At 43.8% G+C, this 24,739-nt stretch overlaps 1 long non-coding RNA gene across 1 annotated transcript; it reads right to left on the bottom strand.

Moving 5' to 3' along the window:
* Positions 1-22,308: 22,308 nt before the first annotated feature.
* On the bottom strand, positions 22,309-22,956 carry LOC145429766 (uncharacterized). Its single transcript, XR_013910078.1, has 2 exons — positions 22,863-22,956; positions 22,309-22,642 (listed from the first exon to the last, which is right to left on the bottom strand). It is a non-coding gene; the product is annotated as an uncharacterized LOC145429766 (long non-coding RNA).
* Between the last annotated feature and the right edge of the window lie 1,783 nt (positions 22,957-24,739).

The raw sequence follows: 24,739 nt of genomic DNA on the forward strand, positions 1-24,739 counted from the left end.
AAAGGATTGAATATGATATGGGATAATACGTTGATTATTTAGGGAGCTAAGGCCCCCTAAAAGTTAACTTACCCAGTCGTGTTCATAAGACTTTTGAGCAGAGTTGCTCCAAATGACTGACATCGAGATCAGTCTTAGTCTAATATAGACCTTATGCACAGCTGCATGTTAACAAACTTCATTTTAAATTTCGACTTATTATTATCAGAGAATCTTTGCAGTATAGGAAATAGACATAAATCTATCAAACTGAGTGGCAGTGCCACTCAAACAATTGTAAGGATGTGACATTCAGTCTTTTTCAGTTTCAGTTCCTGCATATACTGTAAACAAAAGATGGCAAATTACCTATTAGTTTGTGAGGTCCAGTTTTTAAAACCTTGATCTGAGGGTTTTCACAGTGAAACCAGGGGACACTGTACAACTATAAAGAAGTGACTTGTCAATCATAAGGAGCTCCCACTTTAAACCATACCGTGCCATAATTTACAACATTCATCTTAGTTACAACCCCAAACTTGCAACTGAGCACTCACCAGTAAAGTGTTTACTGAGGTCATACGTTTAGAGAGCTGAAGACAATGTTCCCTCAGACTGCTGAGAAACCAGACTTGTTTTTGCAGCCATGGTATTTAAAAAACAGCTAACTGTCATTAACTGTCCATCCTAACTGGACACATGCTGATGCTTGGCCAGGACCAACAGGCTTTACATTTTAACATCAATGATGCTCTTCAGCATGTTTGTTCAATTCACACATTTATGCGGTAAATTTGGTACTGACCCATCAAGTTTGGTTTGTCTTATTAAATATATTAAAAAAAGATTCAGTGGTACTGATGATGAGTAAATTTTCTAGGCCTGTTTGTTAGTGTTGCTGTTGGTCCACAGATGAATATGAGCGATATGACACTGATTTATCTACCTGCCCTTTGAACAGATTGTCTGTCTGGCTACTCCCATTCTCTCTTTGTCTCACCTTCACTTTCTCTGTCTTTGTGTTTCCCGGAAATATTGGAGACTAGAGTGCCCCCTGCAAATAAATGGTCATTACCATGACAACAGCGGTACAAACTGCAGCCGATGTTGATCATGGCAACAGTGGCAGGCAGCCAGATCAACAGCCCGGCTCTACCCCAGGGGCGAGCCAATGTGTGAACTCCGGGGTGTGTGCATACGCTGACTTTAACTTCTATCGCAAATATAGTGACAGCAGCTCAATGTAAATGACATCCAGACCCCAAATCACTGGAATCAAAGTGTGATGCTATTTTTTTTCTCCACCGCAAACACTTAAAGAACAAAAGGCTTTGTTGGCTTTAGACTGGCGTATTTATGTTGTTTCACACCACCTCTCCAATAGTCAGCCCTCCATCTTTCCCTTAACATAATGTTTACCCACAAGCACGGCTGACTGTTCCCGAAAAAGTCGTTTGACATCTCGACAAAGACACTTACTTGGTTTATTGCCAACATTTTGATAAGAAGAGTGATTATGTTCAATCTTCTCAACAACAGAGGCAGAGGGCAGTCAGCTTAACTTTGCAAAATCCACGTCATGTGACATAGAAGGTAATAACAACGTGAGAGATTTTCACGTCTATGACTGAGCGACAATAGATGTCAGCCACCAGGTTTTTTTGTGCTCCTTAATCATAGCAGGAAATGCAGTTTACAACATTTTTATTTCTTAAGTGTTTGAAAAGATAAGGACAAGCAAAGACAATTAAAATCATAACATATTGCATATCTATCACTCTGTGGGAGAGAGCGCTGTGTCCGTTTGCTGGGCAGTGGGGTGAAGACAGCTGATGCCAAGGTTCAAGGTTCTTTATTATTTGTCACATGCATAGTTATACAAGTATAACACACAGTGAAATGTAGCCTGACACGCTCCTCGACATGTGCAAAACTTGGGGGGGGGTGTAGAGGAAGAACATTTTATATAAATGGTAAATGGCCTGTATTTATATAGCGCTTTACTAGTCCCTAAGGACCCCAAAGCGCTTTACATATCCAGTCACCCACCCATTCACACACACATTCGCACACTGGTGATGGCAAGCTACATTGTAACCACAGCCACCCTGGGGCGCACTGACAGAGGCGAGGCTGCCGGACACTGGCGCCACCGGGCCCTCTGACCACCACCAGTAGGCAACAGGTGAAGTGTCTTGCCCAAGGACATAACGACCGAGACTGTCCGGCAACCTTCCGATTACAAGGCGAACTCCTAACTCTTATACATATATATATATATATATATATATATATATATATATATATATATATATATATATATATATATATGTATATATATATATATATATATATATATATATATATATATACACACATATAGTATATACACTGGGTGAATGTGCAGTAGTAGCAGCAAGCAGGTGAATTCTGTACATTAATATGAATAGACATCTGACTATTTTACAGGATAGACAATATAAACATATTTAAGATTAAAGGAATTGAAATGTACATTGTGCCTGGGTTTAGAGTGTCTGGAAGAGTCCTGTCTCAGTCAATTATAGATGATGTGAGAGGGCGGGTGTGTGTGTTTAGGGCACGGATGGCTTGGGGATAGAAGCTCCTCTTGAGTCTCTCTGTCCTTGCCCAGAAGATGCGGAACCTTCTACCAGATTGCAGAAGTTGGAACAGTTTGTTGCCAGGATGGGACGGGTCCTTCAGTATCTGCGCTGCTCTAGTCCGGCATCTCCTGGTGTAGGTGTCCTGAAGCGGGGGGAGAGCAATCCTGCAGCAGCGTTCTGCTGTACGGATCAGTCTCTGGAGAGCTTTTTGGTTCTTCACACAGCTGTTCCCAAACCACGATGTCATGTTCTGTGTGAGGATGCTCTCCACAGCGCCTGTATAGAAAATCCTGAGGATCTTTGGAGAGACCCTGAACTTCCTCAGTTGTCAGAGGTGGTACAGGCGCTGCCTAGCCTTTTTGGTCTGGACCTGAATGTGGGCAGCCCATGTCAGGTCTGAGGAGATGTGGACACCAAGATACTTGAAGGACTGCACCCTCTCCACTGGAGCTCCATTGATGATAATGGGCTTGTAGTCTCTGTGCTGACCCCTTCTGAAGTCCACCACCAGCTCCTTGGTCTTGCTGACGTTCAGCTGGAGGTGGTTGTCCTGGCACCACGATGCCAGATTCTTCACTTCATCCATGTAGGCCGCCTCATCGTTGTTGGAGATGGCACCCAACACCACTGTGTCGTCAGCAAACTTCACAATGGTGTTGGAGCCATGGGTGGCCACACAGTCTGAAGTGTAGAGGGAGTAGAGCAGTGGCGAGAGGACACATCCCTGAGGTGCTCCTGTGTTGATGGTGATGCTGTTGGAGAAGCACCTGACCACCCTCACCACCTGAGTTCTGCCAGTGAGGAAGTCCAACACCCATGCACACAGACGGCTGTTAAGTCCCAGATCCCTCAGCTTTGTGAACAGTCTGCAGGGCACTATTGTGTTAAACGCTGAACTGTAATCAACAAACAGCATTCGCACATAGTTACCCTGTTTCTTGTCCACGTGGCTGAGAGTGGTGTGTAGGACGTGGGCGATGGCATCCTCTGTGGATCTGTTGGATCTGTAGGCGAACTGCAGCAGATCTGTGGTGTCTGGGATGGAGGAGGAGATGATGTTCTTCAGCAGCCTCTCAAACACCTTCATTACTACCGAGGTCAGTGCAACTGGCCGGTAATCGTTCAGGGATGAGGGTTTGCTGTTCTTGGGCACAGGGATGATGGTAGATCTTTTGAAGCATGTGGGGACCACAGACTTCGCCAGGGACTCGTTGAAGATGTAAGTGAACACACCTGCTAGCTGGTCAGCACAGCAGCGCAGCAGACGGCCGGTGATGCCGTCTGGCCCCGCCGCTTTCCTTGTGTTCACTCTCCTCAGTGCCGCTCGGACGTCATGCTCCGCGATGCTGGTCACCGGTCTCTCGCTGATGACGTCACTGTCCTCGGTAGTCAGGCGGTAGATAGCATTAGCCGCCTGGCTAACCTCGAAACGGGCGTAGAACCGATTCAGCTCGTTGGTGAATGCAGAGTCGGCGTTGATCGGCGCAGTGTCCCTGGCTTTGTAGTCCGTAATGGTGCGTAGTTCGTGCCACATACTCCGTGTGTCGCCCTGGTGGAAGCGGGACTCCACACGTTCCCGGTACCTGCGTTTGACATCTCTCACCGCGCGCCGCACGCCGTATGAGGCCGCTTTGTAGGCGCTCATATCGCCAGTGGCGAGACCCGCGTTGTAGGAGGCGGTCCTGGTGTTTACTGCAGTGCGGATCGATCTGTCCATCCACGGTTTCTGGTTTGGGAATGTGGTGACTCTCGCAGTGGGGATAATCTCCTCCGCTAGCATATTGACGAAGCATACTGCTACTTCTGTAAACTCGTTGATGTCGACTGCGCATGCTCTGAACATGTCCCAGTCTACGTCGTTGAGTGCGTCCTGTAGCGTAGCTTCTGATTGGGCAGTCCACCGTTTTACTTCCTTCGTGGTCACGTCTTCCCTCCGTATGCTTTGTTTATACTGGGGAACAGTATAACAGGCTGAACAAGCTGATTAAAAAGGCTGGTTCTGTCCCGTGTGTCAGACTGGAGAACCTGGTGGAGGTGTCTGAGAGGAGAACACTAAAAAGCTTCTCTGTTTCATGCACGCCTCCATGATGGACCATCAGAGCACACGCAGCAAAAGACTCATCGCCCCGAAATGCAGAACTGACTGCCACAGGAAGTCCTTCCTGATGACGGCTATGAGACTGTAGGACTCCTCCTCGCTCTGTCGTGATTTTTTTATAGGATTAATATTAATGTTATTATGTTCTCATTCAGATCGTGCAATATTACTTAACAGTATGTTATTGAATGTTTGTTTCATCCCCGTCACATGCTGCTACTCTCTTTTATTCATCACACAATACTATGTCACTTGTTTTTAAAAATCACCTGCACTGATAGTTACGTTATTAATTTTACCTGATATAGTTATATCGTTACTTTGTTACAGTTATTCTTACTGTATCCTGCAGTTCTTATTGTATATTATTGTATATATGTTTTTGCCTCTGTTTCTCTTGCTGTATTGAGCATGTTTATGATGAAAGAATTTCCCTCGGGATAAATAAAGTTCTTCTTATCTTACCTTATACAGTGGGGCAAAAAAGTATTTAGTCAGCCACTGATTGTGCAAGTTCCCCCACCTAAAATGATGACAGAGGTCAGTAATTTGCACCAGAGGTACACTTCAACTGTGAGAGACAGAATGTGAAAAAAAAATCCATGAATCCACATGGTAGGATTTGTAAAGAATTTATTGGTAAATCAGGGTGGAAAATAAGTATTTGGTCAATAACAAAAATACAACTCAATACTTTGTAACATAACCTTTGTTGGCAATAACAGAGGTCAAACGTTTACTATAGGTCTTTACCAGGTTTGCACACACAGTAGCTGGTATTTTGGCCCATTTCTCCATGCAGATCTTCTCGAGAGCAGTGATGTTTTGGGGCTGTCGCCGAGCAACACGGACTTTCAACTCCCGCCACAGATTTTCTATGGGGTTGAGGTCTGGAGACTGGCTAGGCCACTCCAGGACTTTCAAATGCTTCTTACGGAGCCACTCCTTTGTTGCCCGGGCGGTGTGTTTTGGATCATTGTCATGTTGGAAGACCCAGCCTCGTTTCATCTTCAAAGTTCTCACTGATGGAAGGAGGTTTTGGCTCAAAATCTCACGATACATGGCCCCATTCATTCTGTCCTTAACACGGATCAGTCGTCCTGTCCCCTTGGCAGAAAAACAGCCCCATAGCATGATGATTCCACCCCCATGCTTCACAGTAGGTATGGTGTTCTTGGGATGCAACTCAGTATTCTTCTTCCTCCAAACACGACGAGTTGAGTTTATACCAAAAAGTTCTACTTTGGTTTCATCTGACCACATGACATTCTCCCAATCCTCTGCTGTATCATCCATGTGCTCTCTGGCAAACTTCAGACGGGCCTGGACATGCACTGGCTTCAGCAGCGGAACACGTCTGGCACTGCGGGATTTGATTCCCTGCCGTTGTAGTGTGTTACTGATGGTGACCTTTGTTACTTTGGTCCCAGCTCTCTGCAGGTCATTCACCAGGTCCCCCCGTGTGGTTCTGGGATCTTTGCTCACCGTTCTCATGATCATTTTGACCCCACGGGATGAGATCTTGCGTGGAGCCCCAGATCGAGGGAGATTATCAGTGGTCTTGTATGTCTTCCATTTTCTGATGATTGCTCCCACAGTTGATTTTTTTCACACCAAGCTGCTTGCCTATTGTAGATTCACTCTTCCCAGTCTGGTGCATGTCTACAATACTTTTCCTGGTGTCCTTCGAAAGCTCTTTGGTCTTGGCCATGGCGGAGTTTGGAGTCTGACTGTTTGAGGCTGTGGACAGGTGTCTTTTATACAGATGATGAGTTCAAACATGTGCCATTCATACAGGTAACGAGTGGGGGACAGAAAAGCTTCTTACAGAAGACGTTACAGGTCTGTGAGAGCCAGAGATTTTCCTTGTTTGAGGTGACCAAATACTTATTTTCCACCCTGATTTACGAATAAATTCTTTACAAATCCTACCATGTGAATTCATGGATTTTTTTTTCACATTCTGTCTCTCACAGTTGAAGTGTACCTCTGGTGCAAATTACTGACCTCTGTCATCATTTTAAGTGGAGGAACTTGCACAATCGGTGGCTGACTAAATACTTTTTTGCCCCACTGTATAACATGTTCATTGTGTTGACATTTTCTGTATTTAATTACCTTCACCAGTCAACTTTGGGTGTTGTTGTTAGCCAAAAAAAAAATCAGCACTTCTAATAGAAAAACCAGAAAAAAAATGACAATTTTTCAATCAAGATTTGGATATTTATGTCTCACAAGTAAGAAAGCAGTTATTACAATAACAGATTTAATACAAACTCTAAATTTAAAATCTTTTATTTTCAATTGGTGCACAGCCATGTTTGTAATCATTATTATACAAAAAGTCAAATGTATGTCGTGACACAGGCGCTGCCTCAGTGGGGCCGTGAACACAATCACTGTGTAAAGTGTACATATGCAGCCTTCTGGATAAACATCTTTAATGTTGCAAAAACGAAATGTACTTTCAAAAGAAGAGTCATTTGAAACAGATCTTAGTGTTGTAGAGAGTCACAGTCAATAAAGGCTGCGTAGGCTGATTTAATAAGGGGGACTTTTATATCTAAGGCAGGGGTCGGCAACCTGCGGCTCCGGAGCCGCATGCGGCTCTTTTGTCCTTATACTGCGGCTCCGGGTGGTTTGGGAAACTAAATTATAAGTATTTAGCTGAAGTGTATTTTATTTGTGTTTAGTTCTTTTTTAACTTGTAGTTCTAAATTGGAAGATTATTCTGATTTTGAAATATAAACATAAAATTATATCTTATTATTTTTTCATCGCTCAAAATAAGCGTCACACTCGTGGAAGCCGGTGTACCCGCCGAAACGCCAGTATTTGTCGAGACTTTCAAACCCAGGTAGGCCAGTTATGGATCTTCGGATCCACATTATGTCGGCAGCTGTTCTCCACCGTGAACTATGTTAAAAACAAACACCGCTCACGCCTCACAGATGACAGCTTACAGTCCTGCGTAAAGATGAATGGTAAATGGCCTGCATTTGTATAGTAGCGCTTTTCTAGTCCCTAAGGACCCCAAAGCGCTTTACACTACATTCAGTCATTCACCCATTCACACACACATTCACACACTGGTGATGGCAAGCTACATTGTAGCCACAGCTGCCCTGGGGCGCACTGACAGAGGCGAGGCTGCCGGACACTGGCGCCACCGGGCCCTCTGACCACCACCAGTAGGCAAACATGGGGTTAGTATCTTGCCCAAGGATATCTGGCATGCAGCCAGGATGCAGCCTGGGATCGAACCACCGACCTTCTGATTAGTGGCTGACCTGCTCTGCCACCTGAGCTACAGCCACCCCGATTTGCAGACGCTGTGCACAGAGGTTCGGGACCATAAGTCCCATTGTAAACATATCACAGCAGACCCAACGATGTTTGCATGAACACGCTTTTCAGCATCTCTTTATTGACCGCTTTTCACACACGGTTGCTGTACGCATACAGCCGGCTGTAGCTTTGCAGCTCACAGCCCGACACACACCAACACAACAGCATAGAGAGCACAGACGTAAAAGCGGCGAGGCGTGATTGCGGGTGCTGCTCAGGTGCGTCCGCCTCCCCTGCAGCGGCGCTGCAGACCACGCCCCGCCACACACATTAACCAGATAAAATACATATTTAGGCAGAATTTTGCAAATATCTATTTTTTTTAGCAGCATAGAGCTTTTTTTCCAATTATTTTTTAAAAGTCAGGTCAAGGCTCCAAAAGCCCAGAGGAGATATAAGGGTTGTTTGCTACACGGATCATTTCAGTTCTGTCTTTCCTTTTCTTTAAGAGTTCAAAATGTGTTAATTACATAAATAAATGTAATTTTCTCTGTAGCACTTCATGGATTTCATAAGCAGCACACCTTAGTTGCTCTGTGGATTCTTTTAAAAAGCAGTTAAAAACGTTTCTGTTCAAACGAGCCTTTTGTTGATCTACATATTTTATATTCTTTACATTATGTACATTTGATCTTTTACATTGTGTTTAATGTCTATTGATTGTATTGTTTATTTTAATATTTGTGTAGAGCGCTTTGTGACTGCCTGTCTGTGAAAAGCGCTTAATAAATAAACTTTACTTACTTACTTTAGTTGTTCACACAAAGCATAAAGGTAAAAAAAACAAACAATATATGCAGTGTTATCTTCATTTTAGATGTCAAAAAGTATTTGCGGCTCTTAGTGTTTTCTTTTGCGTGGAAACCGAGTCCAAATGGCTCTTTGGGTGTTAAAGGTTGCAGACCCCTGATCTAAGGGATGAACAGTGTGTGTTCAGTCATGTCAGCAAAGGAAGGAACTGAAAGCTTTATAAATTTAAAGCAGTAATAGTAGTATTAAAATGTAGTTATCATTATCATGTTCTTGTTTTACTGAAAATAACAGGAGCAATGTGTTCAAACCCCTCGGTATTTTGTATGTTCGGCACCATTCAGGGGCAGGGATAGCTCAGTAGGTAGAGCGGTTGCCCCATGATCGGAAGGTCAGGGGTTCGAATCCCTTGAACGGCTACCCTGAGGTACCCTTGAGCAAGGTACCATCCCTACACGCTGCTCCCCGGGCGCTGCACTGGTGGCTGCCCACTGCTTCACTGAGTGAATGGGTCAAATGCAGAGAAGAATTTCCCCACGGGGATCAATAAAAGTGTACATTACATTACATTACATTCTGAATAAGATGAAGTGCATTTAGCATCTACCAGTCCAACACTGCAGTGCATCACAGCAACCCGGTAACATAAAATAAGAACATGAGGCACAAACAGACTTCAGAGAGACTCTACTGGAGAAACAAAACCAAATAATGTAAGTTAGAAAACCTGTGATTACTAAAACAAAATGAACTGTGGCTTCAGCCTAACTCTGTTACCAGGGACCACCTGTGGCTGGTTTCACAAGGGCAGAATTTGGCTTATATGAACCAAATAGTTTGACTTTGTTGGTCTAACGCTGGAGACCAGTCTGAAGCATCTTTGTGAAACCACTCTCAGAACGTCCACAGTTACCTTTGGGCTTCATCACATCTTCATCATGGCTCCACACAGGAAACAACTGATAGAAGAAGTAAAAACTTAATTTAACTGTGAGATTTGTGTGACTAAAGTGAACAGTGTGAAACTTCATAAAGATGCTTTTAAAAATGAACGCCAGAACATCTGTGGCCAACTACAAATCAGTGGAAGCACAGTGGCTGCAGCAATCAGGAGGCACAGAACGAGCATTAGCTCCACTAATCAGCGCCACCACGGCTGTCCTCCTAAAACGCTGCCACCGACAGTGTACTTGTTCAATCTAGATGTTAAAATGGGCAAGTGCTCAGACTTGGCACGGACATCATCAGTTTAAATTAGAATTTCTGTGACAGCTCAGACAGAACAAAGACAGCGCATTACATCAGTCCAGACAAAGAAAACTGCATTTGGGCATGATGAAACTTTTCATAGGAATATATAAAGAGCTGTATACTATAAGAGGGGAATTACTATCTGTAATGCAGATTCTGTAAGCTGATATTACATAACAGTGTCCTCACATTAGAAGATGCATGAACTACCTTACCAACCATGTCATCTAACACTTCAGTTTCTTTTTAATCTTTTGCTCTGACATTGTTTGATATACTATAAAGTCAAATATTTGGTGCTGTCACACTAGAATGTGTTCTACCCAGTACAGTACAAAGTCTTGAGCCACCCCACAGGTCTCTATTACTCTAATGGAAAATACTATATGTTTAGCAGTTTATTGCAATGTCAGATGCATCTCTGAGGTCCTTTGTCCAGTTGCTCACTTAGGTTTTATGTTTAGTATAATTTTCTCAGTGTTTACTTGTGTTTGGTCAGCGTTAACCAAAAACATTTGGTTAGGTTTAGTGAAAACAAAAACCATTAACCCTGAAATTATATTAAAGGGGGATCAAGCGGACTAAAAAGATGTGTTGAGGTATATAAGATATATAAGATTCTGGGAGAGAGTCCAGCAGCACTCAAGCAATGGTGCGTGAATGTGGACAGCTTGGAAAAACAAGGACGTGAAAACAGAAAAGCTGTCACTGAAAATGAACCGGCCATTTCTGTAAAAGCAATATTTCTCCACTGGAACAACTAAAAAGCACTCCCAAGGAGCACAGCTCCATCATGCCTGCCCAACGCTAAGTCATAACGTTTAACCTCTGAGTGGATCCAGCTTTGCATAGTGAAGCATGGGATACATGTGCCAGATAGTTTTTATTCAAGTAGTAATGTTTCAAAATGCCTCTCAAACAGGGAGCCAAACGCAAACTGCTCCTCTGGCAACGGAGAAATACTCCAAATGTAATTTATATTGGTAAACAAGTTTTGGAAATATGCTGCTAGCTACAAAACAAACTTGACCAAACACATAACCTTCACTGGCAGAAAAAAATGTCCAATAAAATATGGGATCAGTTGAAGATTTTGATGTCATCACATTATCATAATGAGAAAATAATGATTCCTGCTTGTATGTTCATGTCTTAATAACTGCTATGGCTGATCTGTAGGCCCTCAAGAAAGACAAAACATTGTTGTGGTTGGTGTCACTGACTGTGAAGTTTAGAAAAAGGATCAGAAACAGCAGCTCTAACCAAAGCAGCAGCAGGGGCACCACAGTGTCTCAGCGCATTTCAGCCTTTGTCAGAGGTTCTGCAGAAGCAAGTCCCTCTGGGTTCAGTTCTCGCAGTACTTGTGGAGTAATGTGTGAATGTGTGTGTGAATGGGTGAATGACTGAATGTAGTGTAAAGCGCTTTGGGGTCCTTAGGGACTGAGTAAAGCGCTATACAAAATGCAGGCCATTTACCATTTAAAAGCCGCCTTCCTAAAATGGTCAAATACTCAGTATATCTTGGTCCAGTTAGTGTTATTGCTGGCACTAAGACTCATATTGTTGAACTGGAAATAAAGGAAACCACCCACCCATCTAACGCCATAGAAACATGTAACGAATTGGCTGAAAAAACAAATCAGTCCTCAAAGACTCGGATTTGGGTTTTTTTTATCAGATCATATTGCACCATAAAGAGCCAACTAAGAGAGTTGTTCTTATAAATCATTGGCTCTATTGATATGCCTTAAGTTGGTTTCCTATGGTTTCTTGTTCATTTCATCATTAACAAGAAGAAATATTCTTGCATCCTTAGTTGCCTTCCCTTTGGTTAAGTGGGTTTCCATCACATCGCTGCCTACAGCCCAGCACAGCTATGTAGAGCTCAGCCAATGAAACCCTGCTGACAGCTCTCCTGGCTCATCTTCTGACAGCTGTGAGGTGGCCACCAGCTCATCTGTGTTTGGGGACTTTTCTTTAGACACCTCCAATTCTGTCTTTTATAATTCATTAACTGTCTCTTGGATTTTGGAAAAAGCTTCCAAGTCATTTTTATGAGCACAGAAAATAAATTAAATGTCAAGTCACAAGTCTTATTACAAAAACAATTACAATTTTAAGTAATTGGGGGTTTTTTTGTTTTGTTTTTTAATCTTTAAAAATGAATTTATTGCAGTAAAATCTGTTCCAAGAGTCTGGAAGAGATAAAGGGATTGATAACCTTTTCTGAGTCAGCAGAAAGAAATGGCCCGATCTTGGTTAGATATCTCAAAGGACTGTAGAACCCTTTGCAAGAGCATACAGGGACAGTTCAGTCAGAACCACAATCCCAGTATTTTATTATAGGCTGTAAAGGTTTGAGAACTCCTCACCCCTTCATGTCATACATGGAAAATTATGGAAAGAAAGGTATGGAGAGCAGCAGCAAAGTGCCATCACAGAGCCACTGAGACCAACTGATCTGTGGGGACTTGTGACCTCCCTGTAATGACCCCGTGCCTGATTTCTGAGCTAAAAATGACAAATTCCAGGCCCAGATACCCAGATGTGGAGACTAATATTGTCGCTTGTTCTAGGGCCACAATGACTCCTTCTTCAACGAGGCAGGAAACTATTAGACATCTGTGTTTTCAGTTGGACATAATTTAGAATGCACTGGTGAAACCAGGTTTAATAGATGCATGAAATTGCATGCATCTGAATAGTGTGCATACAATTTTCCCAGGTAGAAATCAAACCCCCACCTGTAACATGAGTACAGACCACTGAGACACCCGCATAGAAAAAGGTGAAGACATGTTTAGGCATCACAGAGAACTGCCCATGTGAAATATAATAAATCCCGAATTATAGACTTCTTCAGATGATTGACCAAGTAAATGCATTCAACAGTTGCTGAGCTCAGCTTCCACCATTGTTTATATCGTGACACAGGAGTGAATACTCCACATCCAAACTTTTAATTTTTCATTGTTGTTCACAATATAGAGAGCGTTTCTTCAACAGACAGTAAACAGTGGCATGTTTAAACCCGGAGGGGAAAATTCCAGTGAACAGTTAAATGCGGCCACAATATCCGGATCGACCATCTAGAACGCAGCTTTGAGAATGAAGTCTGAAGGGCAGATAAAAGTGCGTTTCAAGGTTGGCAGAGAGATTTCGCTAATGTGGGCTAATGCCGAGGGTACGAGTCAACATGTAACTCTGAATTTAGTGGTACAGTTCTGCTGAATCTCTACAACTTAAATTTTTTTAAAAAGTAGCTATTTTCAGCTGCTCCCTTATTCACAAGGGGTTGTCATCCACACGTTTGAGTTGGCAGATTATGGCAGTAGTATATAACTGGCTCCTTTTTGCGTTTTTCTGTGTGCAGATTGGGAGAGATGCTATATTTTTTAAACTTGTCCAAGCCAACAGCACCAGTGCATTGTGAGACCCCCCTGAGTCTCCCCCCAGCACTGTGAATTCAGACATCTCGTCCATCTCCACCTCTGTGTGACTTGCAGGGCACATCTGGACCCCTGGAGCTACTTGAAGAAACTGTGAACAACATCAAAGTCACCACTTTTCACCTGCTTTGGAGAAGTATCACAAAAAAGTCATGTTTCGTTTGTGAACGCCGGTTCCCGAGGTTTTCTACACAGGCTACTGTTGAAATTATTAAAAGACTATGGATGGCAGATGAACATCCCTGCCGTCAATGAACATTGCAAATGCCTCCTATGAGACTTACAATTCCTTGGTAGATGATGATGACTGGGACGTATGACTGGGAATCAGTTGGGAATTACTAGAGAGAAAGCAGAAGATTTAATGGTTAGGGCCTTCCAGTCTTATTGTACAAAGCTCAGTATTTTCATGTGTAATTTGAATTCAATAAAAGGTATGTTAACAGTACAGTCCAGTCATCTTGTGTCTCACAGTGATCATGAAAATAACAGTTTCGGGCTGATATAAATCCACCACTGTAGAAAGTTTTAACAGAAGCTTTTAAAGCCTCTTGTGAAAACATGAAAACTCATGATCTAAGCTCCTGGACAAGCCTGTAACAAGTCTTATGACAGATCAAAGTGACTCCCACTATGGTGAACAAACAATGAGAAAAGATGAAACATGAAACCCAGGAAGATGATGACTTTTAAATGTAATGTGGGTGATACGGTACGAATATCAAAACTGTGAGGTTTGTTTAGAAAGAGTTACAAACGGATGAATTATTTCCCTTCAAAGAAGCATTTAGGAAGAGCTGATATGTCACATTACCATCTAATGCTTCAGAAAATCTTAATCCACATAATGAGACATGGAATTAGCTAAGCTTATTGTTCTGAATGAATTGTATGAAGTATGTGAAGTACTGAATTTAGATGCCCTGAGATCTGGACAGTTTTTCCAAAATCATTTGCAATGGTGATTGTTTATGTTCGAAGTGGAAAAAAGATGACGTGTAGATTTCCTGTGAGTTATTACATTTCTGATGACATTGAAATTGAATGATAACCAGTGGATCACTGAGCTTTGTCTGCCTTCTGTCATTGTGTGGTAAGCGTAGCATTTTGGAAACCCAGAGACAGACTCTGTGATGTAATCCTCCCCTCCCTCTCCATGGCAACTGTCCATTCATCTCATCAACCCGCTCGCTGAGGTAGGGACCCAAGGCAGGGACCCACTCACCGGGTTGAGAGGTGAAAATAACATTGTTTGGATCCCAATACAAAACACACTTGTGTGGTTTGTCTATCAAATCACACAACCCGAGCCTTGCATAAGGCGTAGTCATGGCACCCACAAAGACATCCTTCACGCAGGACCCTCTGCCGTCAGCATGACGACACTGCACCATAGCAACATCATCAGAGATGCAACAAAACTTTTGCACTTCGTATTGATCCCTAAACATCAGCTGTGTGAATCTGTGATGATATGATGGTATATGACTCCTCATGGAGCACCAGCCCCACGGTGACGACAGGAGCACTTTATTACAATTCCCCCCTGATTGGTTCCTGTGCATCTTGGCAGGGTCTAATCTTGTGCCCTCTTTCTCATTATAGTCATCAATGAGTTCTTCATCAGAAATAAATGTGTCGAACGAATGAATGCCGGGCTCATGCTCATCCACCCAATCATCAACCCTCCATTTTAGAAAATGCTATAAGATGTACACCTGTTTTCTCTTTGCAGCAAATAGCTGATCCTGAAAATGTGTGGACTCTTACTCCTTGTTCAAGGGCTGTACATCTTGGGTAGAATCATTTTCTATATATTCAGGCTTCATCAAAGTTCATGACTCGACTGGTTCTTGTATAGTTCTTTTCTGGAGCACTCACAGCACGCCTTATTCACTCATTCATACAGCACTTTCTTCTATTCTTAAGTGCTTTCTATTTGCGATCAGACACATTCATACTGGGATGGATGCACCAGAACGCAACTTGGGGATAATATCTTGCATAAGGATTTTGGCATGCAGATTGGGGCAGCTCGGAATTGAACCACCAACTTTCTGCTCAGCAGATGAGCTCTTACCTCCTGAGCTACAGCTCAGAGGACATGACTCTCAGAAGAAGCATATATAACAGTATGCTCAGGGGTCGGCAACCCGCAGCTCCAGAGTGTATTTGATATGTGTTATTTTTTTTATTGTAGTTTTAAATTGGAAGATTATTGTGATCTTGAAATATTTAAAAAAAAAAAAATTTATTATCTTTCGTCGCTCAAACTAAGCGTCACACTTCACATCAGAAGGCCACTGTGGTTCAGAATCACGTGGAGGGATACTGAGAACCTTCCAAGACCGGACAAACTCGTGTTTGAAACATGGAATGCCATCCCAACACATAAACATGAAGAAATATGTATTTGGAGACACGCCGATCTTCAGATCCACATATAAGCAGCTATTCTTTACCATAAACTATGTAAAAAAACAAACAGGTACCGGCCTGCTTCAAATCCACCTCCATCGTCCCGATACCCAAAAACTCCAACCCATCTTGCCTCAATGATTACCGCCCAGTAGCACTCACCCCCATCATCACTAAGTGCTTAGAGCGACTGGTCCTAGCACACTTCAAATCCTGTCTCCCCCCCACCCTGGACCCCCACCAATTCGCATACCGCCGGAACAGGAGCACAGAGGATGCAGTCTCCATCGCAATGCACTCTGTCCTCTCACACCTGGACAACAACAACACCTACGCCAGAATGCTGTTTATAGACTTCAGTTCAGCATTCAATACAATCCACCCCTCACAGCTCATCAAGAAACTGACAGACCTGGGCTGTTACTGGTTACTGGACTTCCTGACCAACCGCCCCCAACATGTCCGGCTGGATAACCGCTACTCATCTACCATCACAATGAACACCGGTGTACCACAAGGCTGTGTGATGAGCCCTTTCCTCTACTCCCTCTTCACCCACGACTGCAGACCTGCTGATGGTTCCAACACCATCATTAAGTTTGCAGATGACACCACGGTGATTGGCCTCATCAGTGACAACGATGAGGCCGCCTACAGGGAGGAGGTGGATCGTCTGGCTGAGTGGTGCGACAGAAACAACCTGCTGCTTAACACCGAGAAGACCAAGGAGCTCATCGTGGACTACAGGAGGAATGCTGACCCACATCCACCCATCCACATTAAGGGGACGGCTGTGGAGCGTGTGAGCAGCTTCAAGTTCCTGGGAGTCCACATCTCCGAGGATCTCACCTGGACGACCAACTGCTCCAAGCTGGTCAAGAAGGCTCACCAGCGCCTCTTCTTCTTGAGGACTCTGAGGAAGAACCACCTGTCCTCAGACATCCTGGTGAACTTCTATCGCTGCACCATCGAGAGCATCCTGACCAACTGTATAACAGTCTGGGAACTGCTCTGCCTCAGACCGGAAGGCGTTGCAGAGGGTCGTGAAAACTGCCCAGCGCATCGCCGGAGCACCACTTCCTGCCATAAAAGACATCTACAGGAAGCGGTGTCTGAAAAGGGCTGGGAAAATCATCAAAGACCCCAGTCACCCATCACATGGACTCTTCACCCTCCTGCCCTCTGGGAGGCGCTACAGGAGCCTCCGGACTAAGACCACCAGGTACCGGAACAGCTTCTTCCCCACAGCTGTCAGACTCCTGAACTCTGCCTCCTGACATCTGACCCACGTTAACTCATGGACTGAACATACACACACACACACACACCCACAATGGACAACTGTACCCTCAAACACAATAATAACATGGACTGAACCACCACTCACAACCACTAGCACTTTATAAAGCCTCTGTAGAAACTATCTACACCCTCACTTATCTTAACTGCACTACTGTATAGCTCTGTGTAAATAATCATTCTGTACATTCGATAATCTTTAATCCTACAACTGTTTACAACTTGCATAGTTCCCATTTCTGTATAGCTGTATATCTCAGATTCTGTAAAGTTATTTATTTCATATTCTGTATAGTTTTTCATATTTATATCCTGTACATAGCTTGTACTCACTACAGCCTGTACATACTTATAGTTATAGAATATTCACAACATACTTCATACCGTGTACATTATAACATACCATAATAGACCCATTTCTGTAATATACTCACATATCTATATTATTGCTAATATATATTGTAATATATCTATATCACTAAAGCACTTCTGGATGGATGCAAACTGCATTTCGTTGCCCTGTACCTGTGCATGTGCAATGACAATAAAGTTGAATTCTATTCTATTCTATTCTATTCTATTCTATTCTATTCTATTCTAAAAACCGCTCGCGCCTCACAGACAAAAGCTGACAGTCCTGCATAGATGAAAATTCAGGCCAAGGCTCTGCTACACGCTCCGAAAGCCCAAAGGTGATATAAGGATGATGGCTCACGACATTTTTGGTTTGCTACATGGATCATTTAAGTTCAGCTTTTTAATTGTGCTTCTTTTTTGTTATTATTCTTTTCAGAGTACAAAATGTTGAAAATGTGTTCATTACATAAATAAAATTGAATTTTCTCTCTAGCACTTCATGGATTTCATAAGCAACACACTATAGTTGTTTATAGTGTATGTACAGTATATACAGTGTTATCTCCATTTTAGATGTCAGAAAGTGTTTGCGGCTCCCAGTGCGGGGTTTTTGTGGAAACCGGGTCCAAATGGCTCTTTGGGTGTTAAAGGTTGCCGACCCCTGGTATAATCGGATCAATAATCACAGTAGCACTCACCATTTAAACATGGTTCAGCTATGGCAAAACTATTTTGCGCTGGGCTTTTACCATTAGGGCTCAAAGAAGAAAAACAATGAACACAACACAATAGTTTCAGAGACAAAATCTTTGTAAGTGCTAAAACATTCACAAATAGTGTTTGATCCTACAATAAGACAATACAAGTATGTATTATTGTAGGGTCGACCTTACGACATAAAATACCTTGAGGAGACTATTGATGTGATTTGTGTATAAATAAAATTAAAAATCTGTAAAAATTGTCTGAATTTGGTAGAAGACTGTTCTCTGGACATAGAACTACATCTATAAAAACAGCTATTTTAATAACCTATAACCAAAATTAAAACAGCAATATAATAGAAATAGATAAACCTTTATTCTTCTAGACAAAACAAAATGAACAAGACTGAAGTGAGTGCTGACAAATAGCACAATGGTGGTATAACTGAGAGGGTTAGAGTCCAAAAGCCCTTTTGACCCACCCTGCTTCTGGTTGTCGTGGTCCCCAGGGCCTCTGCCTGCTCCCTCTTTTCTTTCTCTCATTCACTCTTTTCTGATGTGAATGTGTGTGAGGTGGTGTCCCTTATAATGTATAATGTATCCTTAACCACTCATACTCACACATAACAGGATGTGCTTTTCACTCACTTGCTGCCAGCTAAATAGTACTTAGCTCAGGCTTAGCTGTACTTCTTTTTTTTTTTCTTTTTTTGTGTCCCGTTTGGATCTTTAGCCATCAGAATTGTTGTCTTAAGGCCAAGAAAGATGCCAAGCAGATTTATTTTACCAAGTGGATCATCATGGCTGTGCCATATTGGTCCATTTGATTGACCTTTATTATAATTATGAATTGAGAAGGGGGGGAAGAAAGAAAAAAACAAACAAACAAACAAAACACCTGGGTCACCTGTATGGAGAAAAAAAACAGAAGAGAAAGCAAACAACAAAGAGCAACATAATAAAAAAAAACAGCACCATCACAATAAACTAGCTAGCAGTAGATATCAGTAGATACTAAATAATAAACGATATTGTGCAGCACGCAAGATAGACAGCGCACAATGTGCTTTGAGGCAGCAGCCAAGAAAGCTGTAGTCCGCGTCTGTGAATACCTGTGTGTACACCTGTGTGTACACACAGGTGTACACCTGTGTGCATACCTGTGTGGATCAGCATGCTTGCATTCCAAAGGTTTCTCCATGTAACGATCTGCTAGGGAGTGTGGGGGAGCCACAGCCCCGTCCTCCAGGGTATGAAGCAGGTATGGAGGAGATCAAAACTCCAGACATCCAGAGGCCCCCAGAACACAAGAGACCAAGGAAGACCAACAGAGGGGCAGCCGCGCCACTGTCCCAGAAAGAGCTGAGGAGAGTCCCAGATGAGGGCTCACTCAGCAGCCGCGGAGCAGAAGCCAGGGGGGGTTGCAGTGACGCGCCCGTGAGCTCCGCCGGCAGCCAGCTGTGCCTGAGTGACCGAGCCCCAGGCCGAGAGGCCGGGGGCACCCCACCTCCGAAGTGGCCCGAGTGAGCCCCAGGCTCCAGGCCCCGATAAGCGGCCGCCAAGGAGTGAGCCGGTGTGTACCCGGACGCCCATCCCCAGACACAAAGAACCACCAACACACCGACACCTGAGGGAGTCCGCCACTGGCAGGGGAAGTGGTGGTGGGTGGAGATAGGCCTCCAAACCTTGGAGGGCCTGAGGTGTCCCCAGAGAGGTGGCGTCTGATACCCAACCTGACATATAGACACAGACATACAGGCACACACAGACACAAACATCCATTCCCACCCTCATGCTCTCATATGCACTCACTCCACACTCAACCAACGTGGAGACAGACATAAAGAGACGCTGTACACACGATCACACTCCCCAAGCGTACCCTACAAACCGGGTCTAGGTACCCTTGCCCCTGGAGGGGGGAACTGCACCCAGACCCAGGTGGTGTTACCCTTTTCCCTGCGGTGGGGAGAGGCAGACCGCCCCGACTCCGCAGCAGCAGGGAGGCCCCACACTCCAGACCGCAGTCGGACGGCCAACTCCTCCTCCTAGCCCCCCCGCTCCAGCAGGCCGCAGAGAATGGGGGTGAGAGAAGACTCCAAACCTCCCTCCACCCGCTCATTGTAGTGTTGATGCATGTGTGTTCTAAGGTGCATTTAAAACCCAGGAGGGCATGGAGCTACCTGCCAGAGAGCAGCAGGTAAGCGCATAGTCCCTCCTGCTAGCCCTCAAAGTCTACGTGTATTTAAAATTGAGAGGTGGGCAACGACGCCAGGCTTAGCTGTACTTCTGCAAAGTGTTTTCCAGTTACTTACCTTAGCTTCTGCCTCTGTGGAATCCATCTGCGGAGTCATACTCACCTTCTGCCCACTCTCCGTCTTGTCCCTGCTTGACCCGTAGATGCATGACTGACTGGACACTACACACTTCCATAAGGGTCCAAAATGACCCGTCTTAGAATCAGTGTGTTTTTATGACACTTTTGTCATTTTGGTCAAGAATAATATTAATATATTATTAATAATTTTTTTGTTTTTTAACAAATTGGAAATTTAAAAAAAATGACACAAAATTAGTAGAACAATGTCAACATCAGTTTTGTGTGTGCGTGCACATGTGCAGGATAGAGAGTACATGCATGTTTGGGTAACTGTCAGGACAGTTTCTTGCTTTGTCTCCTCACTGTTTGGGGTTTGGACAAACCACCTGACTTTACATTACTTGGATGGGAAATCTTTTCCTTTCGTTGGCCTCGTCTGCTTTCTTTCTGTGGCAGGGTTGTGGCTTTTGTTCCCTCTCACCTTCTCATTGCTTCGGTGATCAGGGTTCACAGTTTGTGGTCATCTTCCATTTAATTCTCATATGTGTTGTGGCTCCTTTGTGTCACGGGCCTGAGTCTGTGGACTCAGTGTTTTTCTGTTTGTATTAGTTATCTTTGATTTCATGATGTGTTTTTATTCTCTTGGGTTTGATTTCTGTCGCTAGTATTCCTAACTCCCTAGGTCCTTGGCATTTCTTGTGTTCTCCTTCTTAGGTCGTGGTTCTGTGTTACTTCTGTTAGTATACAGTCGTCTCTGTCAGTGTGTCTCTTGTTCTGTGTGACAAAGTGGCTAGGACAGAATTCATTTGCCATTTGTCACTTGCATATATTGTTATTTTGTGTTCTGTTATCCCATAGTCTATCATAATGCTTTAATGTAAACACAGCACATGTAACCTTAGCTCTACATACTATCCCGGGTCTGTTTGTGGTAGCATTGGTTATATTTATGTCATCAGTGCAAATGTACTTAAAGCTAAATGTCACTTCATCATTAATTGATTTGAATCTTTCATTTGTTTATGTAGTTTGGTTATACTTACCATTGTGTGTTCCTTAGGATAGGTCCTATGTGTAAAGCAGGTATGTGGGAAGAGCCGCCCCAGTACTTCCTGATTTTATAGGATATGATGTCACTGATCATGTCAATTGGGTGTAACCAAATGAAGGGGTGTTTATTTTGTGTAAAATTGTTTATTTCATTTAAAATAACCTCATGAATCAGATTAGGTGAAGAGATTGACTTTTCAAACTGTTTAGTTGGGTGAATGAGTTTGTTAAGTGGAAAAATGATTTTATTCCTGTTTCTTTGTCTAGACCGTGTTATTTAGTCTACCCTGTTTTCCCAATGTAGAGGTTAATGAGATCCAGGTGTGAGTAGGAATTCTATATAAAGCAGGTGAGATTTTGACTCAGGGCTTCTTATGTTTTTTGAGATAATTGTTGAAGGGCGACGCCAGAAAATAAAGAACACTTAAAAGAAACTTGAACGGTCTGCAGATGCTGTCTTCCTATCACCTTTCATGCTGCTTATGTTATGCTACTTCACAAATGGTGGCAGCAGTGGCTCCAGGCCAATAGGTGATAACAATGCAGAAATCAACCAAGTCAAGGAAACCTCAAGGGCCAACAGATTTTCCCCCAGAGGAGGCCCAAGATGATGGCAACCTGCCAGAAGCTACGGGTGAGCACAGCACGGAAGCACAAAGTCTCTCAGAGCTCTCAACTTTATTAAAAGGCCTGATGCAACAGCAGGCTGACCGTGAGGCAAAATGGGAGCAGGACAGACAACGCCAGGATGAACGGTGGCATAGAATGCAACACCAGTTCAGCCAACTGCAGCAGGAGGTCCAGTCGGAGCGCCGGGAGCATCAGATGCTGTGGGAAGGTGCAGTAGCTGATTCCGGAGTGCCTCTGAGTTCCTCAGTGCGGCAAAAGGTGCAGCAACCTGTTCAACAGCGAGGAAACCCCCCTGAATCTTCCGCAGCACCACATTCATCCAATCTGGGCAGAGTAAGCGGTTGGAAAGGCCCGAAGATGCAGCCCTATGGTGAGGATGAAGATATTGAACATTATTTAACCACTTTTGAGAGGATTGCAACAGGATGTCAGTGGCCACAAGAAGAATGGGCACTGCATCTGGCTCCACTTCTTAGTGGTAAAGCACGTGCGGCATATGTTGCTATGGACACTGAAGAAACAATGGACTATGATAAGGTAAAAACAGCCGTTCTTGAAAAATTTGAAATAAGTGCTGAGACTTACCGAACCAGATTTCGCAACATGACGGTGAAGGACGATGAGACACCCAAAGAGCTGCGAACCCGCCTTAAAGACCTATATGAAAAGTGGATGCTTCCAAAGGAGAAGACAAAGGACCAAATAGGAGATGTCATAGTGATGGAACAGTTTCTCAGAGTTCTTAACCCAGAGCTGAGGACCTGGGTCAAAGAGCGCAACCCCACCACTTCAAAAGAAGCTGCAGAGATGGCAGAGGCTTTTCTTGCAGCCCGACGCCCACAAAAAGGGTACATGGTAGGAAAACCCAGTTCAGCCAATGTTTTTGTGGGTAGGTCAGGGGGTGGGAATGGGTACAAAGCTAAAAGCCCTAAACAAAGTTCCCCAATCACTAGCAGTAGCCGCGCTAGAGAAGTAAAGCAGAGAGGCCCGTTGGTGTGTCATGCCTGTGGTCAAGCAGGTCACTTTAAGGCAGATTGCCCAGGTCAGCAAGTCAGTAAGACTTACATGTGTCTTTCACCACAGTGTTTTGACTTGCTAGAGGAAGAAACAGAGTCTCTAGTACCCTCCAGTGATCAGGAGCACACCATCTGTGTTTTCATTGAGGGAAAACCGTGTGTTGCCCTCTTGGATTCAGGCAGTAGCCGCACACTTGTCAGGCAAGATCGCCTCCCTAGCGACACCACATTTTGTGGTAAAGTTAAAGTCTGGTGTGTTCATGGTGATAATGTTGATTATCCTATTGCCAATGTTTGCCTTCAAGTTAATGAAAAGGAGTACGTACTTACAGTTGGAGTAATGGATAAACTTCCCTACCAGATTGTGTTGGGCCGGGACATGCCAATTCTTGGGGAGTTATTAGCAAAGACAGAGAAGGACAGAGAAGAGAAGAATCTGCATGTTGCATGTGAAGGTCTGCTAGTAGTCACTAGGTCTGGTAATAAAGCTTCTCAGTCAGAGCCAGGTTTGAGTGAGTTGCCCTATGCAGACAGTGAAATTCCAGATATTGACAGACCAAGTAGGCCGCATATAAAGAAAAGTAAAATGCAGAGAAGACAGGAAAAAGTGAGGGGGACAGAAATTGCTGAGTCACTTCCTGAACCAGAGATCGATGAGCTCCTGGTTGTCCCGAGCAATATTGTCCAACTCCAAAGGGAGGACCCCTCTTTAGCACCTCTGTTTGCTAAGAGCACCCAAGAATCAACACAGATTACAGACAGAGTACGGGAAGTATTCATTGTTAAGAATGAACGACTATATCGTCGTAGCAAAGTTGGTGACCAGTTGGTTGTTCCCAAAAGCTTAAGACCTGTAGTCTTGCAGTTGGCTCATTCAGTTCCTTGGGCAGGCCACTTAGGACATCTTAAAACCTTTTCCAGAATGGTAACTCGTTTTTTTTGGCCACAGCAATTTTCAGACACTGCCCAGTTTTGCAAATCATGTCCACAGTGTCAGTTGACAGCCCCAAGTAGGAAAGGAGACAGAGCCCCACTCATTCCTATGCCTGTAATAGACGTCCCCTTTTCTCGTGTTGCCATGGATATTGTCGGCCCATTGGAGAGAAGTGGTTCAGGGCATAGGTACATTCTAGTGATTTGTGACTATGCAACAAGGTATCCTGAAGCTTTCCCATTGAGAAGGGTCAAAGCCCGCCAAATAGCTAATTGTCTGATACAGATGTTTTCAAGGGTGGGTATTCCCAAAGAAATCTTGACAGACCAAGGCTCAAACTTCACTTCCAACCTGTTGAAAGAAGTCTACAAACTTCTGGGAATTACCGGAATCAAAACGAGCCCTTATCATCCACAAACTGATGGACTTGTTGAGAGGTTTAATAAAACCCTGAAATCAATGCTGAGGAGGTTCGTAAGAGAATCGGGAAAAGACTGGGACCAATGGCTTCC

The sequence above is a fragment of the Astatotilapia calliptera genome, chromosome 1 (genome assembly GCF_964374335.1).
Source record: "Astatotilapia calliptera chromosome 1, fAstCal68.1, whole genome shotgun sequence".
In the NCBI taxonomy this organism is placed as follows: domain Eukaryota; kingdom Metazoa; phylum Chordata; class Actinopteri; order Cichliformes; family Cichlidae; genus Astatotilapia; species Astatotilapia calliptera.